Source organism: Cibotium barometz, chromosome 5, assembly GCF_041138505.1.
Source record: "Cibotium barometz isolate CiBa-2024 chromosome 5, ASM4113850v1, whole genome shotgun sequence".
NCBI classification, from domain to species: Eukaryota; Viridiplantae; Streptophyta; class Polypodiopsida; order Cyatheales; family Cibotiaceae; genus Cibotium; species Cibotium barometz.
The window spans coordinates 47,942,066-47,958,994 of record NC_141050.1 but is presented as its reverse complement, the minus strand read 5'-3'; positions in this window follow the sequence as shown (position 1 = coordinate 47,958,994).

Sequence of the window (16,929 nt, the reverse complement as noted above, 5' to 3'; positions counted from 1 at the left end):
ATGGCAACTGTAGACCTCTTTGCAGCACCCACAGTGTCTACACAGTCAATCTGTCTTCCTGCAGTTCTTAAAACAGAGTTCTGCAGAGAATCAATGACTTACCCGCAATGCTCGAAATCGCCTGCTTTCTGAAAAACAGAGGTCCAGACACGCCCGAAACGCGTTTTCGGCCCAGAAAATTTTTGTCCGATAGGACAGTATAGTTGCCCTATAGCTTTATTCCCGTGTAGAAAGCTCCTCAATCAGAGATCGTTGCCGGTGCCTCCCGTAGAGCTCCCGACAAGGGTGTAGTCACCAACACAAATAGGAAAGAGTAGTTGCAGCTCTTATCCTCGTACCGCTTCATGTGGTTCTCTTGCTTGCAGCTCAGCCCTTAGCACGAACCAGGCTCTGATACCATGAAAAGATGCAGGGGGGAAGAGAGCTTGAGCTCTTGCAAGCACACACACACACTCACAAAACCCTAATAGAGAACACACAAGGTGAGAGGCTGAAATCTTCTTCTTCTCTACTCAACACTCAACACACCATATACAAGAATAAGAGTACACACAATATGAAAGGTACTCAACCAAATACATACACGGGTTCTCTATAGTGTGAACCCGACTAAATGAGCTGGCGCTATAACTATGCCAGTCTCTAGAATGGCTGTCACACAGCCTGTCATCCCACTAGCCGCATATCACCCAAGATCTCACCAACCATGCCAGTGGTGTAAGTGTGGGGCCTATCCCCCAGGCGGGTCATTAGTGTCCACCGCCTCACTAGACGAGCTCGATATCTTAACATCGTAGGTTGAGCGTATCTACTCGAGGATGAGGCTAGAGATTGTATCCAAGTATACTTCTTTCTATCTTTTTTGTTCTTGTCTCTATTGCCTAAGCTTCACTTGGATTAATAGTCGATTCTATTGTTTGATTGATGTACTTAGGTTGCTCATACATTGGATCCTAGGGAGATTGTTGATAGGATTTGGTTGGAAGTATAGGTGTGAATCCTCTTGCTATATCTCTATGGTTTGAAAGATCTCTACTTTTGTTGGTGCAAACTACTGCTCTTGCTATATAGGCTTGTGCTTTCAAGGTGCTCTTGCTTCATCATTCAAGACAAATTACCGATTACAGTAACAAGGGCTTCTAAAGATCTTATTGATAAACTATGGATACGTCTAGAGTCATACATGATCTCTCACTTCTTGCCATCTATGGTGCGTTGCAACCCTACAATAGAATGAGAGTCTAGCAGCAAAAATAGCAACGCTTTCATAACTAGAAGGGTACGGAGATGTCAGGATGTTGGGGACATCATAGCATAGCGGAGGCTACACTCCAACCCACACACTTGTCAATCCGTGAATGCAACCCGGTTAGCGCATAGAGGCTATCCCGAATGGGAGAAGAAGAGTTAACCACACACTAATGACTTCTAGTCCTACTCAATCCTTCTCAACACTCAAGCAATCAATCTTACATAATCAAAGCATCAAGGTTAGGCTACACTTAAGCACACAAATGCAACTTATGCAAGGAACCTAATATGCAAAGAGCTATCACACAAGCCTCAACTACACATTATTTCAAGCACAAGCTTCATTACAAGCACTCTACAACTCACAAATCAAAACATCATTAAGAAATCTAGATTAGCAAGTATGTAGACCAAAACCTCATATCATTGAAAATGTAAAGAATAGAGAGTACTGTTGAAATTTGAGCATAATGATGAGCTATGGTGGATCATACACTAGAATCAACATGATTAACAAAGTGATTAAGAAATGATTAAGACGTAATTAGTGAATAATTAGCAAATAGATTAATGTAGGCATGGATACTCAAAAACCAGCAAATTCTCATTAGGGCTATGCCTCAATTTATAGAGTTTACATCAAGCATCAAATCCCATTGATTTCTCCATGATTCACTCCCAGAATATCTCCACCTTTTGCCTGATTCTCTCCACCTCTTCTCTTTTCCCTGATTATCTCCCAGAATAACTCCACACTCCTAAATTCCCTCATGCTACCCATTATTCTCTCCAGTAGATTCTTCTAACCTTTTCACAGGTTCTTTCACAATTACATCTCCTCTTTTACAGCCTCTATCCAAGAGCTTGTTCCCACACACACCCTATTCACTTGTATTTTCAACACCTCCCCTCAAGTGAATACTCCTAGTACACCTAGACCCTATACCAAGTTTGCCTCCCATTGCTTGATAGTCCACGACCAGTGTCTACTCCTCCCCTCAAGTTATCTCAGCACACCTGGACCCTGTATCAAGTTTCTTTCTTACTTGACCAGTGCCACAAGTCCCTAAACTCCATAGTCCTTGACACACTCTCTCTCTATGTGTCCAAGGCTACTATAAGTGACCGCGACCTTGACTAAAGTGCTCACACATACATCTACCACGTGGCCTACATCATCGGTGGCTCAGAGGTGGTTTTACTTTATTGGGGCAGGTTACATTGGGTTGTGGGGTCTCTCTCTCTTTCTCTCTCAGAGATTTTCACATGGCTCCTCACTCTTTGGAGCCTCACATCTTCTCTTGTCTTGAGTCTTCTTGCCGTGGCAGCTTCTCTCCACGCATCCGTCTCTTCTTTCAATCTTCTTGGGGCAGCTTCTCTTCTTGTGGCAGCTTCTCTTCTCGTGTCCATGTCTTCCTTCAGGTCTTCTTCTCGGTGTGGATCCTCTTCTTGGAAAGAGATATTCTTCTTCTTTCATGGCTGGGGCCATGAGCTCGTTCGTCAGGTCATTTTGCTCCATGTGAGCAACATGTTTCAATGTTTTGCTGACAGTTCCTTTGGGCTTTTGATGTTCATCTTTTATCATTATGCAATGCAAACCCAAATTTATGCGGGAGGTCTTACCTCTTGCCTTAATCTGGACAAGGGCAGTGTCTGTTCCCATTTTTACACTGATAAAATGTGCCCAATACATAATGCGTATAGCATTCATTCTCATGCACATTCCAAATGCAACTCTGGCTGTGAATAATCTTGAATTTGAGTGAGATTTACAGGCATTAACCAAGGGTTAAATGCAAAATGGTGATTTTCATAATTTTTATCAGCACAATTTTCCAGAAATTACACTAAATTAAGGGTAACCAATTTGTACGGGATGGTTGGAGTATCAAACCAACTCCAATTTGCAACATGAAGTTATAGGGATCTGTATCAGATACCTAATGGTTAATTTGAACCCTCAATTGCACCAAAGTACAGTGATTAGCACTGATTAATCACTGATTAGCAAATTAATGCTCTGGTTTGTGTGCAGAAAACAGAGTATGCGGGGAGCCCAGATCTGGTGCCTTCCACTTCAAATGAGCTCAAATGCTTTCAAAGGCATCAATAGCAATGAGTCTAGTAGAGGATTAAGCCAAGAAACACAAGATTTGACCAAATATTGAAAGCTTAATCTCTGTTTTACTAAAGTCACCTGCAGATTTGATGAAGAGCTTGGATCTCACTGTAGACTTGATGAAATTGAATTCTGTCTTCACCAGCTTGTAGAGCATGCTTGAAAACCCCCGGGGCTAAGAGGAATTAGAGCAATTTGATTTGATGAAGTGGGAATTAGTGATTTGCTGCAGAAAAACGTAGCCTGCTAAAACAGCGATTTCTCCCAGCTCCGTTGACGGTTTGCACTTCTTTTTTGATGAGCTTGAAGAGCACTAAGATGGCTATCATGTCCTAGAAGGGTTTGCCCTAATTTTATGTGTGCAAGGAGAGGGAGCTCCTCCACTGGCTGGGGGTGAAGGGGAAGATAAAAAACTCACTAAAAATTGATTTTTTTGCTAATTATCTTACTAATCCTCATTAATTAACTAATGGGCTCATAAATCTGGTTGATTCTAGGCATGGCTTTGATACCATGTTGAAATTTGAGCATAATGATGAGCTATGGTGGATCATACACTAGAATCAACATGATTAACAAAGTGATTAAGAAATGATTAAGACGTAATTAGTGAATAATTAGCAAATAGATTAATGTAGGCATGGATACTCAAAAACCAGCAAATTCTCATTAGGGCTATGCCTCAATTTATAGAGTTTACATCAAGCATCAAATCCCATTGATTTCTCCATGATTCACTCCCAGAATATCTCCACCTTTTGCCTGATTCTCTCCACCTCTTCTCTTTTCCCTGATTATCTCCTAGAATAACTCCACACTCCTAAATTCCCTCATGCTACCCATTATTCTCTCCAGTAGATTCTTCTAACCTTTTCACAGGTTCTTTCACAATTACATCTCCTCTTTTACAGCCTCTATCCAAGAGCTTGTTCCCACACACACCCTATTCACTTGTATTTTCAACAAGTACAAGATTGAAGCATGAATGGAGATGGAGAGCCTTGGGAGAGCACTTGAGAAGGAGCTATGGAGCAAGCTCTCTCTATGAGCCTCTCAACCAAATGACCAAAGAGTGCTCCTAGCTCTCAAATGGGCCACCTTTTATACAAAAATTCTAGAACTCCCAAAAGTTCCCATGTGGGATTATTGTCAAGCCCTCTCCCACATTCATCTACAACTTGGAACTCTTTTCAAGAGCCCTAAGTGTCTTTTTTGTTGCATCCTTGTATTGATCTTCATTCGTCATGCAACACTCCCCCCTTCCTATTTTGCGCATGTCCTCGAGCGCGGTAGTAGCAAGAGCTGCAACAAAAAAACAATGGATACAAGTAAAGTCTTTTATTGAAGAAAAGAAAAGAAAAGAAAAAAAACAGCAATGATAATTTCACACGTGAGCATACAAGTGCAAGGCTGATTAAAGTTTTAATGAGTACTAAAATAGGTGAGTAAAGTCTAGGCAAAGTGAGACTTAAGTGGTAGATAGTGCTATGCAAATGCAAGTGTGCTTAGTACACCACCGGTTATGACCTCAGTCTCAATGTCCTACAAGTATGTAAGTTATTCCTAAGTGGCAAACCTACTCCTGAATATGAGCAAAGGTGATTGGAACTCATTTTTTTTTCTTTTTTTTCTTTTTTTTTGATATGTGTGTAGAAGGTGATAAAGATTAAGGTTCTATCCCAAAGAATAGAGAGTACAAGATTGAAGCATGAATGGAGATGGAGAGCCTTGGGAGAGCACTTGAGAAGGAGCTATGGAGCAAGCTCTCTCTATGAGCCTCTCAACCAAATGACCAAAGAGTGCTCCTAGCTCTCAAATGGGCCACCTTTTATACAAAAATTCTAGAACTCCCAAAAGTTCCCATGTGGGATTATTGTCAAGCCCTCTCCCACATTCATCTACAACTTGGAACTCTTTTCAAGAGCCCTAAGTGTCTTTTTTGTTGCATCCTTGTATTGATCTTCATTCGTCATGCAACACAGGCCTATTTTACTAGAAATGCTGCTATTTTTGTTGCAAGAGGATCGCAGTGAAAATAGCAACAAAATTTCGTTTCTCATCGAAGAAATGCTGCTAATAGCGCTGCTAAGAAGAAGCGAAATAAGGCTACTGAGAAATGAAAAAATGCTGCTAATAACACTGCTCAACAACAAAAATAAACCTGCAAAAAAAGAATTTGGGGCAAACTAGAAAGTTCTCACAAAGCTCCCTAGTTTGTCCTAGCTTTTAAAAAAAGTTGTCTGTCCCCCCAGCATCACGAATAGAGCTTCATGAATCCTATTTGCATAGAGCTTCATGAAGCCTGTTTGTATAGAGTTCATGAAGCTCATGAATCTCTATACAAACAGGCTTCATGAAGCTTTATGCATGAAGCTACAAATTAAGTAATTTAAAAAAACTCCCAAGAAACCGGGGGTGCATCATAAGAATGAAACACTTCAAGAGAGATGTAAGTGTTGAGCTCTTAAGTGAGCTCTTACTTCAAGAGGTTTGTTTGTGTTGACTTGAAGATGTAGAAGAAGAGCCTACAAAATCAAACCAAAATAAATCAATAAGTAATCAACACTTTATTAGTTCTCTTCACACAAAAAAAAAATAACTAAACTCCATTTTATTATATAAGAAAGGAAGAGGAGAAGAGAAGAACTGGAAGAAGAGAAGAGGAGAAGTGCATGACGGTAGTTACCAGCATGCACTGGGAGCTCCCACTACATGCCGGTAGTTATTGGCATGCCTAGGTCGCAACCGCCGGCATGCATTGGACACTCCCGATGTATGCCAATATCTACCGACATACGTAGGTAGCTACCAACATGCCTAGGTAGAACCTGGCATGCAATGGAAGCTACTGGCATGCCTAGGTAGCACCCCACATGCATTGAGTACTCTCGATGCATGCTAGTAGCTACCGGCATCCTTAGGTAACACCTAGTATCATGCATTGGGAACTTCTAATGCATGGCAGCAGTTTACAGGCATGCATTGGAAGCTACCGGCATGCATTGGGTGCTCTAAGTGCATGCGGGTAGCTACTGACATACTTAGGTAGCACCCGGCATGCATTGGGAGTCTCGGTACATTTTGGTAGCTACTACCGGCATGCCTAGGTAGCACCTAGGCATGCATTGATGCTACTGGCATGCCTAGGTGCTCTCGATGTATGACGGTAGCTTCTATTGATATACTTGGGTAGCTACTAGCATACCTAGGTAGCACTTGACATGCATCGGAAGCTATCATCATGCCTAGGTAGCACCCAACATGCATTGGGTACTCTCGGTGCATGCCAATAGCTATCGGCATGCTTAGATAGCACCTAGTATGCATTGGGAGCTCCCTGTGTATGTCAGTAGTTACCGCCATGCATTGGAAGCTACCAGCATGCCTAAGTGATACTCGGCATGCATTAGGTGCTCTTGGTGCATATGGGTAGCTACCAACATACTTAGGTAGCACCCGGCATACATTGGGACTACCTAGTTCATGTTGGTAGCTACCAACATGCCTAGGTAGCACCCGGCATGCATTGGAAGCTACCGACATGCCTAGGTAGCACCCGATATTAAAAGCTACTGGCATGCTTAGGTAACTACCGGCATGTCGATAGTTATCGGCATGCATTGGAAGCTATTGGCATACTTAGGAAACTACCAACATGTCGGTAGTTACCCGCATGCATTGAAAGCTACCGACATGCCTAGGTAGCTACCAACATGCATCGGGTGCTACCTAGGCATGTCGGTAGTTATTACCAACATGCATCGAGAGCTCCCAATGCATGTCGAGTGTTGCTAGTGCATGCCGGTAGCTCCGGATGCATGTTGGTAGCTACCGGCATGCCTAGGTAGCACCTAGCATGCATTGGAAGCTACTGGCTGCCTATGTAGCACCCAACGTGCATTGGAAGCTACTAGCATGCCTAGGTAACACCCGGCATGCATTGGGTGCTCCCGGTGCATGCGAGTAGAGCTATCAACATAGATAGCACACCCAGCATGCATTGGGAGCTCCCGGTGCGTGTTGTTAGCTACCGGCATGCCTAGTTGGCACCTAGCATGCATTGGAAGCTACCGGCATGCCTATGGAACACCCAACATGCATTGGAATCTACTAGCATGCCTAAGCAGCACCTTGGCATGAGGTTTATGCACTAGTCTTATATATACGGCTTATACACATGGCTAACATATAAGTTTTATGCAATAGCCTCATGCATGAGGCTAAGGTTTGCAAATGATGTTGTGATCAAAGGACTCAAAGGAGTATTCAAAGCTAGAATGAGAGAATTGAGCCATTCTCATCTAGGTCCTAGATGAGAATTGATGTGTTGTATTATTTACAGAAGAAACCACACAACACATGAATGCCCATTCCTCATAGAGCAAGAGCAAACCGATGGTGTGGATATACTAGAAGATATGGAAATCATGAACCAACTAACTGCTACCACACCCAAAGAATAACGAGGATGTCTAGAGTGACATCATTGTTGACACCCCACAACCATTAGCTTTTCTTGCACCACCTCTCGGTGGAGTGCAGACATAGCTTACATAAGTAAACACTAGATTATGGCTAGGAATCCTTATGGGAACATGGAGATCCCACCTCCAGTGTTACCTCCTCGACCAACCCCACGAAGAATTACTCCTCCAAGGCTGGTAGGAATCCTTATAGGGACATGGAGATCCCACCTCCAGTGTTACATAAGTAAAAACTAGATTATGGCTAGGAATATTTATGGGGACATGGAGATCCCACCTCCAGTGTTACCTCCTCAACCAACCCCATGAGGAGTTACTCCTGCAAAAGGTTGGTAAAGAGAGTGATCCAATTATTGATGAACCTCTTCATGTGCAAGACTTTTATAGAAAATACGACCGAGACTTAGTAGTTGGCCCACCAAGGGGGTGACCTTCATATGTCTCAATCTGGACATTTAATGCTTGACATGCAAAATCCACCCTAATTGAAAATAGCATCAAGAGTTATAAAGCAAGGGATACCAATGCACAAAGGCAAGCTCCACTAGCCTCGTTTAGATGTCAAGGCCCTCAAAAGAGTGGCTGACTGACCAATGAGAGAAAAACTAGAAGAAGATGCTTTAGTTGCCAAGGCCCTTATAGGAGTGGAGGAAAGAGTGGCTACCCAATGAGAGAAAACCAGAAGTATCTACTACTAGCCCACCACCTCTGGATAGATGGTGTACAAAACTGGCATTGATCACTTAATTAGTGACTACCCTCTCAAGCCAGCAACTCAAAATTCCTCAATGAGCACATCATCGCTAGAGTGGGGTTGGGAATAGTGAGTGTGTTGTTTCTAAATTTATCTTCTATAAATAATGACCCAAAAGAAATATCATTGAACATCGTGACAAGGGTCCAATTCAAGAAATTACATGATTACGCACCCCTATCCACAACATCATCTACATCAGAAACCCCTAAAAGCAAAGGGGAGGCACAAGTAGTGACAAATGAGCCTACATCTAAAATATTTAAGCCAAGAACTATTGGATGAGGGAGAAGATGCTCTGCACACTCTCTCTCACACACACACACACACACAGAGTCACACGAGAGCTCAGAGAGTGAGAGAGACGAGATTCAATAGCTAGAAGTACTCCATGATAATGATCACGAACGTGTGGAGTACAAGGTCTCATAGCCCTAGCCCTAGGGCTGATGTGGCTAACACACAAGAGTGTGTTCGAATCTTCTGATACCAAGCACGTGGAGCCTATTTCAAGCCATAGAGTGATTTACGCAATATGCATACCTTATGTAGAGTGCTTTACGCAATCTGCATACCTTATGCTCTACATTTTTCTAAACAAAGCCAAGAGGCTGAGATACATAAACCTTTTCTTGCAAACAAAGCCAAGAGGCTGAGATACATAAACCTTTTCTTGCAACCCACCATTCAAAAAAGTTGTTTTGACATCCAACGGATGTACATTCCAACCTTTATGTGCAGCCAATGCAACAAGTCTGCGGATGGTTGTCATACGTGAAGTAGGCACAAAAGTCTCATCATACTCAATGTCTTAGTATCAACATAAGCTCGATTGGAAAGGATACAACTCCAACATTATGAGAAGTTGCTGCTAGAAACATTGCATGCCATGATGACAACACTTCCCAAGTTGGCATCTAATCCATCCACCACCACCGTCATTCGAGCTCAATCAAATTTCTATAAGTATGATGGTAAGTGTGATCATTTTGTAGTCACAAAATTTATGCATCCATTTGTTACATATTTTTCATTGGCTAAAGTTGTAGATTCTCAAGATAAAGTCTATCTAGCACTAGGGAAAGTCATTACTTGGTGTGGCAGCATTGGTCCAACCTCCATATAGATCCAAACACAAGCACGACTAGGTATGGGATACTTTTATGTCCGGCCTCAAAGATGGATTTTTTCCACCCCAATATTCAACCAATTTGGAGGATGATTTTTACAAAATCTCCCAGAATGGGTCTCCAGTGCTGACCTATTCAAACAAGGTCATAACCATGGCACAACAATTGAGGAAGTTAGAAGATGAGAAGCTCTAAAATAGGATTGATACAAACATACAATTTCCTTTAAAAAAAATTAAGCCTTAGTCATATATGATTGGGCTCTAGCGCTAGCCATAATCAAGACTCATAATCATGAAATGATGCTAAATGGAGGCAAGTCCAAGCAGGTGTAGTCAAGTCTTAAACCCAACATCAACAGCAATCTTCATCCCAGTTAGATAAGGGTACTCATAATAGCAAAGATAGTAAGGACAATAATTCATTGAGAAATGTAGGTGGAAAAAAAACCACAAAGGCCAAGACACTTGAGTCGAAGGCTAACGAGGGAATCACTAGAGGTTATCTCCAACTAGATGAGCAAAAGATGTTCCAGGTAGAGAACCATTGTTTCTTTTGCCATCAAGTAGGCCATGGTAAGAAGGATTGCACCAAGTGGCAGGATAAAAAACCCACCAAATAATTGTCCTCTATAGTTTTCAAAGCTACCCCATCCCCTCCACCCTTAAATATAAATATCATTAAGCTATTATGCTCTTTGAATCTACTACCCAATGTGCAGAAGTGAGTACATTCTAGAGCATCTTGTTGGTGTAAATTATTTTTCAAAATACACCTCAAGAGCTATCACACCACGTTCATATTTATATGGTCGAAATTCCAAAGATGGATTTTTAGACCACAGGCATGGCCATTATTAATTTGTGGTGATGCCTTTTTGTCCCACTAAGCACCAATGACGCTCAATGAAATGATGTATCAAGTATTCATAGAACTAATTGAAAAGTGTTTGTTCATCTTCTTGGATGATATACCAATCTTTTTTGCTACTACAACGAGAAACATGAATGGGATATGGAGAGGGTCATGAAACTTTTGTAGGACAATGAGCTCTACATTAACAATAAAAAGAGTGCATAAAGGTCCATTATATCTAGGATATGTGTCCTATTCTCAAGGGACCTTTTTAGGATATCAATATGGACTTTGTAGAGCTAGGCCCTCTTCTAGTAGCTATTGGAGCCATGAATACACAGTGTGCATGTAGTAACGATAAAAAGAGTGCATAAGGTCCATTATCTGGGATACATGTCCTATTCTCAAGGGACTTTTTTAGGATATCAGTATATACTTTGTAGCTAGGCCCTCTTTTAGTAGCTATTAGAACCATGAATATAGAGTGTTTGACCATAGTTGATCGGTTTAGTAAGTTTTACATGCTCATTCAATGCAAGCAAGCAGTAGAAGATATTTCTTGTTATTTGACTTTGGTATCCCATTTCTCGTTTACCATGCACAATTACTTCAGATAGAGATCCCAAGTTTACTTCCCATTTTTTGAGGGAATTATTTGATAACTTTGGGACTAAAATTTCAATTTTCTAGTGCATTTTATCCACACAAAAATGGTCAGAGAGAAATAATAACAAGCAGTTAAAATTGGAACACTTATAGAATCTCCTCCATAGTTTGAAGCATGGTCCCAGTCAAAGGCTCATACAATTCTACATGAAGTTCAAAGATTCATGAATCCATCTAGCTCAATGAGAATTTTTTCTAGGAGCACCCATAGATATTGGTGGGGCCATGCAACTACTACCAATATAAGCATGAGGAAATGTCACATACACTCAATGCACTAAGGTGTAATGTGACACACTAGCTCATCATCAGTGCCATACTTTTAACAAATTAACATCCTTTTTAGGAATATTTATCATATTTTGTAACCCCATTCTAAGCTGCAGTCTGGGGACATGTCAGTCTCACGAGCTATGTAGCCTTAGGTGTCAGTGTCTCTCACTTAATCCACTTGGATAAAATAGCCATGCATATAGGTTACCCTATATTTAGGAGCATGTTTAGCAAAGGAATTAAAGAATTTAGGCCAGCCCTTGGGGCTAGCCTATGATCTTGTCCTTGTGGGCCACCATGGGCCACACAAATATGGCATACAAGGGGCCTAGGATCTAGTCGGCGTCCTTACAGGGCCTAGATAACACGGCTAAGTTTAGATAGTTGGCTAGTAGCCAAGAAATGCATGAACAACACGTGTGAAGTGATTATGAGATATAAAAGCATTTAATGTTTTTATTCAGTATTTGTGAGCTTTTTCATTTTGCTACTACTAACAACATTCCATATGGACCAACAGCATGTAGTCATATATAAAAAGTCCCTCAACCCAAGCCTAAAATCATCTCATTCTTCATAGAATTCGATAGTCATAAATTGTAGAAGCATGTGTGCTTAAGGCCTTGGTATTGTACATACATCTATCTCAACCAAGCACAGCTGAAGTCCCAAGGTAACCCAAAGCTATCTTCACAACATTCAACCTTTAGTGGTGCATCTCCCTCAATAGATTCACGTGTGCATAAGGCTCTCCCTAGTGACTTCATAGTTGACTTCAAGCTGTTTGATGGTTTAGTAGGTGTTTGGTACTACATCATCCTTGCATTTGGCAATCCCCATTATCTTCAGTACATTTTTTGCATTATAAAGAAGTTCTCAAAAGTAATAAATCAAATACTCCTACTTGTGGGAGGGGTGGATTGGGACCTAATCTCGTGTCATCTCTATTTTCTCTCACTCTTCAGCTCTATCTCCTATGAATGGAAGATTAACGTGGATTTCTTCATGCTCACTAAGATAAAGGTATAAATAAAGTCTTGTTGTGCATTACACAATCATACTAGTTGCATATTATATTGGTATTAGAGCTTCTGATTATGACCCAACTTGACTGTCTACAGTGAGAAACTTTCATGAAGGGTAAAATTGAGGTCAACCACTTAGCCATTCACCATGTTATAGGCAAAGAAGAAAGAAGCTTTAAAGAAGGCATCACCACAAAAGAAAGAGTTCACGAAGACACCAATGCAAAAGAAAGTGTCCACCAAGACATTATAAAAGAAGAAATGCATCTAGGTGTAAGCACGTTAATGTGCACTAAAAATGTGATCCGGGACATTGCTAACTAGCAATGCTTGTTAGCTGTATTTTAAGATGTCCCACATTCTCCTTTTTGAAATTCAAATGTATTTGCAAATATCATTCCCTCCCTTTCCAAAGTTTAAAAATAGTGCCTTTAAAATATTGGCATTCAATTACGCCATAACATGGACACGTCCCTCAGCTCCATCACTCTCCCTCTCACACTCTCTCTCCCTCTCTCTCACATGCGTGCACACACACACAGGTCTCTACAACCCCCTCTCAACCCTCTCCCCCCACCCCACCCCACCCCACCTCGCCCCCTGTTCCGCCCTCCCTTTCTCTCAGCATCTCTGAAGTCTTTGAGACTCCCTCCTTCCCTTCTTCCCTCATCCTCTCCCTATTCTCCCACTCTCTCCCTCAAGCAAGTGTCATTGCAATGCAAAGAATGTGTCCAATGGATGTAAAGAACTATAACCACTACCTGTATGAAGACATGCTTGATATCTTGGTATTTCCCTAACTAATTATCATAATAATGTATTTACGCTTGTAGTTAGCAACAGAGGATTGGAAAAGGGATCCATTACGGATGATGGATTCCAACTCACAAGAACCATATGTTTTTACCAACATTAGGCAGTATGAGAGAAAAAGGAAAAGGAAACAACGTGGGGAGAAGAAACATATGAAGGGTGACAATGGAGTACATGCTCTTGATGAACAAGAAAAGCACAAAATATCGTCTAAGGTTGTGAAATTTTTCAAGCAGAGGACTGGAGCCATTATTATAGATTGAGACATGAAAGCTAGAATCTAGTTATTCAACACCCTGTCCTGCAAGCAATCCACACTGGAGGTGGCTGTTGTTCAAACCGCAATTGTTTCCAATGTTCGCAACACATTGGCTTTTTGCCAAGAAGCCAGGTTGTAAAGAGGAGTTGTTCTTGAAGAATAAAACATTGTCCATGATGTTGAATTCAAAGAAAAACATGTCTATTGTGTAAAAATCTCAAGGGTCCTTTAAGTCCCCCTATTGGCTACTTGTACAAGGCAAAATCACGGGTGGAGCCTAATGCTAATAAACTATTCTCATTGGCTGCATGTCGAAAGTAAAACGACGTAGCCCAATCCCAAATGAAATAAAATAATTGGTATACACATTTTGGAAACACGAGACGCGTGTATCCCCTAATAATAAGGATTTTTGTTAGAAGACAATGAAGAGGAAAGCTTACATAAGACACCCCATGCTACTACTTGATGAGCCTCAGGTGATCAGTCTCACTCAAGTGAAATTGTCATTCTCTCTACTAATATCATTATTAATTTATATTTTACTACTAATTTTCACTCTATGCTAATTTATATTTTACTACTAATTTGAACTCCTGCTATAATTAGCAGGAGTAACACCTTTTGCTAGTTAGTCATTCATCTTATAATTATAGCTTCCTATGATAAATAGCACAACACATTGTGCTATATAGCATCACATGTGAGAACCAACATGCTTCAATAGCTAGATAATGCTAACTTGCATTGTTTATTAACAAGCATGGTCTATTAACTACTAGCATGTGCTAATAACTAGATTATGCTATCTAGCATGGTCTAATAACAAGCACGGTTTGATAACTTGCATGTGATGCTTCCAAGTACCTGTTGCTAATAAATAGCATGATCTAATAACTAGCATGGTTCAATAAGTAGACCATGCTAACAGCATGGTCTAATAACAAACATAGTTATGCTAACTAGCATGGTCTAATAACAAGCACAGTCTGATAAAACTAGCATTTGATGCTTCCAAGTAGATGTTGCTAAGTAGCATGGTTTGATAACTAGATGATTCCAACTAGCAAGGTCTAATAACAAGCATGGTTTGATCTAGATTATGCTAACTAGCATAGTCTGTTAACTAGTATTGGATGCTTCCAAGTAGATGTTGCTAAGTAGCATGGTCAAATAACTAGATAATTCTAGCTAGCATGATCTAATAACTAGATTATGCTTCCAAGTAGATGTAGATAACAAGCATGGTTTGACCTACATTATGCTAACTAGCATGGTCTTATAATAGGAAAATATTTGATGCTTCCAAGTAGATGTTATTAAGTAGCATGGACTTATAATTAGATGATGCTAACTAGCATGATCTGATAACAAGCATGGTTTGACCTAGCATGGTGTAATAACTACATGATGCTAACTAGGATGATCAAATAACAAGCATAGATGGTCAAATAACTACATGATGCTAACTAGCATGGTCAAATAACAAGCATGGTGTCACAACTAGCTAGTCTAATAACTAAATGATGCTAAGTACTATGTATGCTCACAATTTAATTGTCTAGACCCAATATTAATTTAGTAATTATGAGATTTTGCAGGTTGAGTTCTTCCATCGACTCAATGAAAGACATCTAGGCAACAACATTGGGTTGATATCATTTGTGAGAATGAAGCTAGTTTTTTACAGCGGGTTGAAGAACAGATACACATGCTTCGTGGCAAATACCATGTGAAAATGTCCTTTCTAAAGGACACATTGAACCACATGCGACCTCATACCTATGGGCTCCATGAAAGCAGGATACAATTGCACATGTGGCGTTAGTGCCACATGTGATGGCACTAGAATCGGTTGGTCGGCTTCACTTCACACTTTCAAAGGTGTCACACATCTATGGAAGTAAATTCTCTACCCAAAGGATATTGATGCAACTTTTTATTAATAGAATGTGTCTAATGGAAGAGTGCACCAATTGTGGTCTAAATAAGTTGGAAACTTGCTTCTTAGATATAGAGAAGAGAGGTAATGCTATTACTATAAAGGTATTTGAATATGTGGACGCAACAGATAAGCATGGAAACAAAAAGAAAAAGAGAAAAGATCTTTTGAATAAAGGCATGCAATGCTAGAAGTTTCTTTAACTCTTGAAGACCAAGCTCAAGGTCTTCATCATATGTAACTACGTGGCCCAATGATAAGCACAACAATTCAGGGATTGTATACTTAAATTCCATGATGATGTTGTTTTAGTTGTATATTTTACAGATAATTATGCATTTAAGGAGAAAAATGAGATCTAGTCCATGTACTGACACTCGAGTCAGGTAACAATTTTTGTACACATAACATACTATCGCCAGGTAGTAGGGGAAGGAGAGGGGAAGTAATCAAAATAATCCAATTCTTCATATCAAATGACATAACATACTATCGCCAGGTAGTAGGGGAAGGAGAGGGGAAGTAATCAAAATAATCCAATTCTTCATATCAAATGACAAGGTGCATGACACATTATTTGTCTAACATTGCTTTATGTTGCATTGTGATTGGCTATGAAAATAGGGTCTTGCTTCAAAAAGACACAAGGTTTGGTCAAATGGTCACTAGCATCACAGTTTAAGGCTGCCACGCATTTCTATTTTGTTACAAGATATGCTGGACTAACAAGGATGGAGATGAGCTAGTTCTACTTTGGAACATGGCATGGCAAGGGATAGCATGATAGTGTAGGAGAAGCTGTAAAAAGAACATTGACAACATGAGAAATTAAAGTCTAATGGTCCCATCTTAAAGTGTGTAGCAGATGTGGTTAGTTTTTGCCGAGACTTGCCAACAAAGGGAGCAACATAGCATTCCTTAAAAATAAAGAGAATGTGCCTGTGTGTTTTGGGAGATTAAATTGAGAGATGGGAATAGGGAGGTGAAGTGGCAAGTGGATTCCTACTCCTTCAAACTAGATAACAAGTAGCCCCTTGTCCACATACTTCCAAATCTTGTACGTTGTATCAAGATACCCATGGAGCACATGCCAAAAAGAAGGCAAATGTACACAATCACCAAAAAGTTATGAAGCAATTTATAATAGTGTTCCCTTTGGGATTGGATATGTAACTTGTTAGTGCTCAAACTACTTCTGTTGATGCCTTGTTTGTCAGTTAGCTAGTTAGTAGTATGTTAAGAGTTTGCTAGTGACTAGTATGTTAACAATATGCTAGTTAGTAGAATGCTAATAGTATGCTAGTTAGAAATATGTTAATAGAATGTTAGTTTCATTATAGTAGTATGCTAGTTAGCAA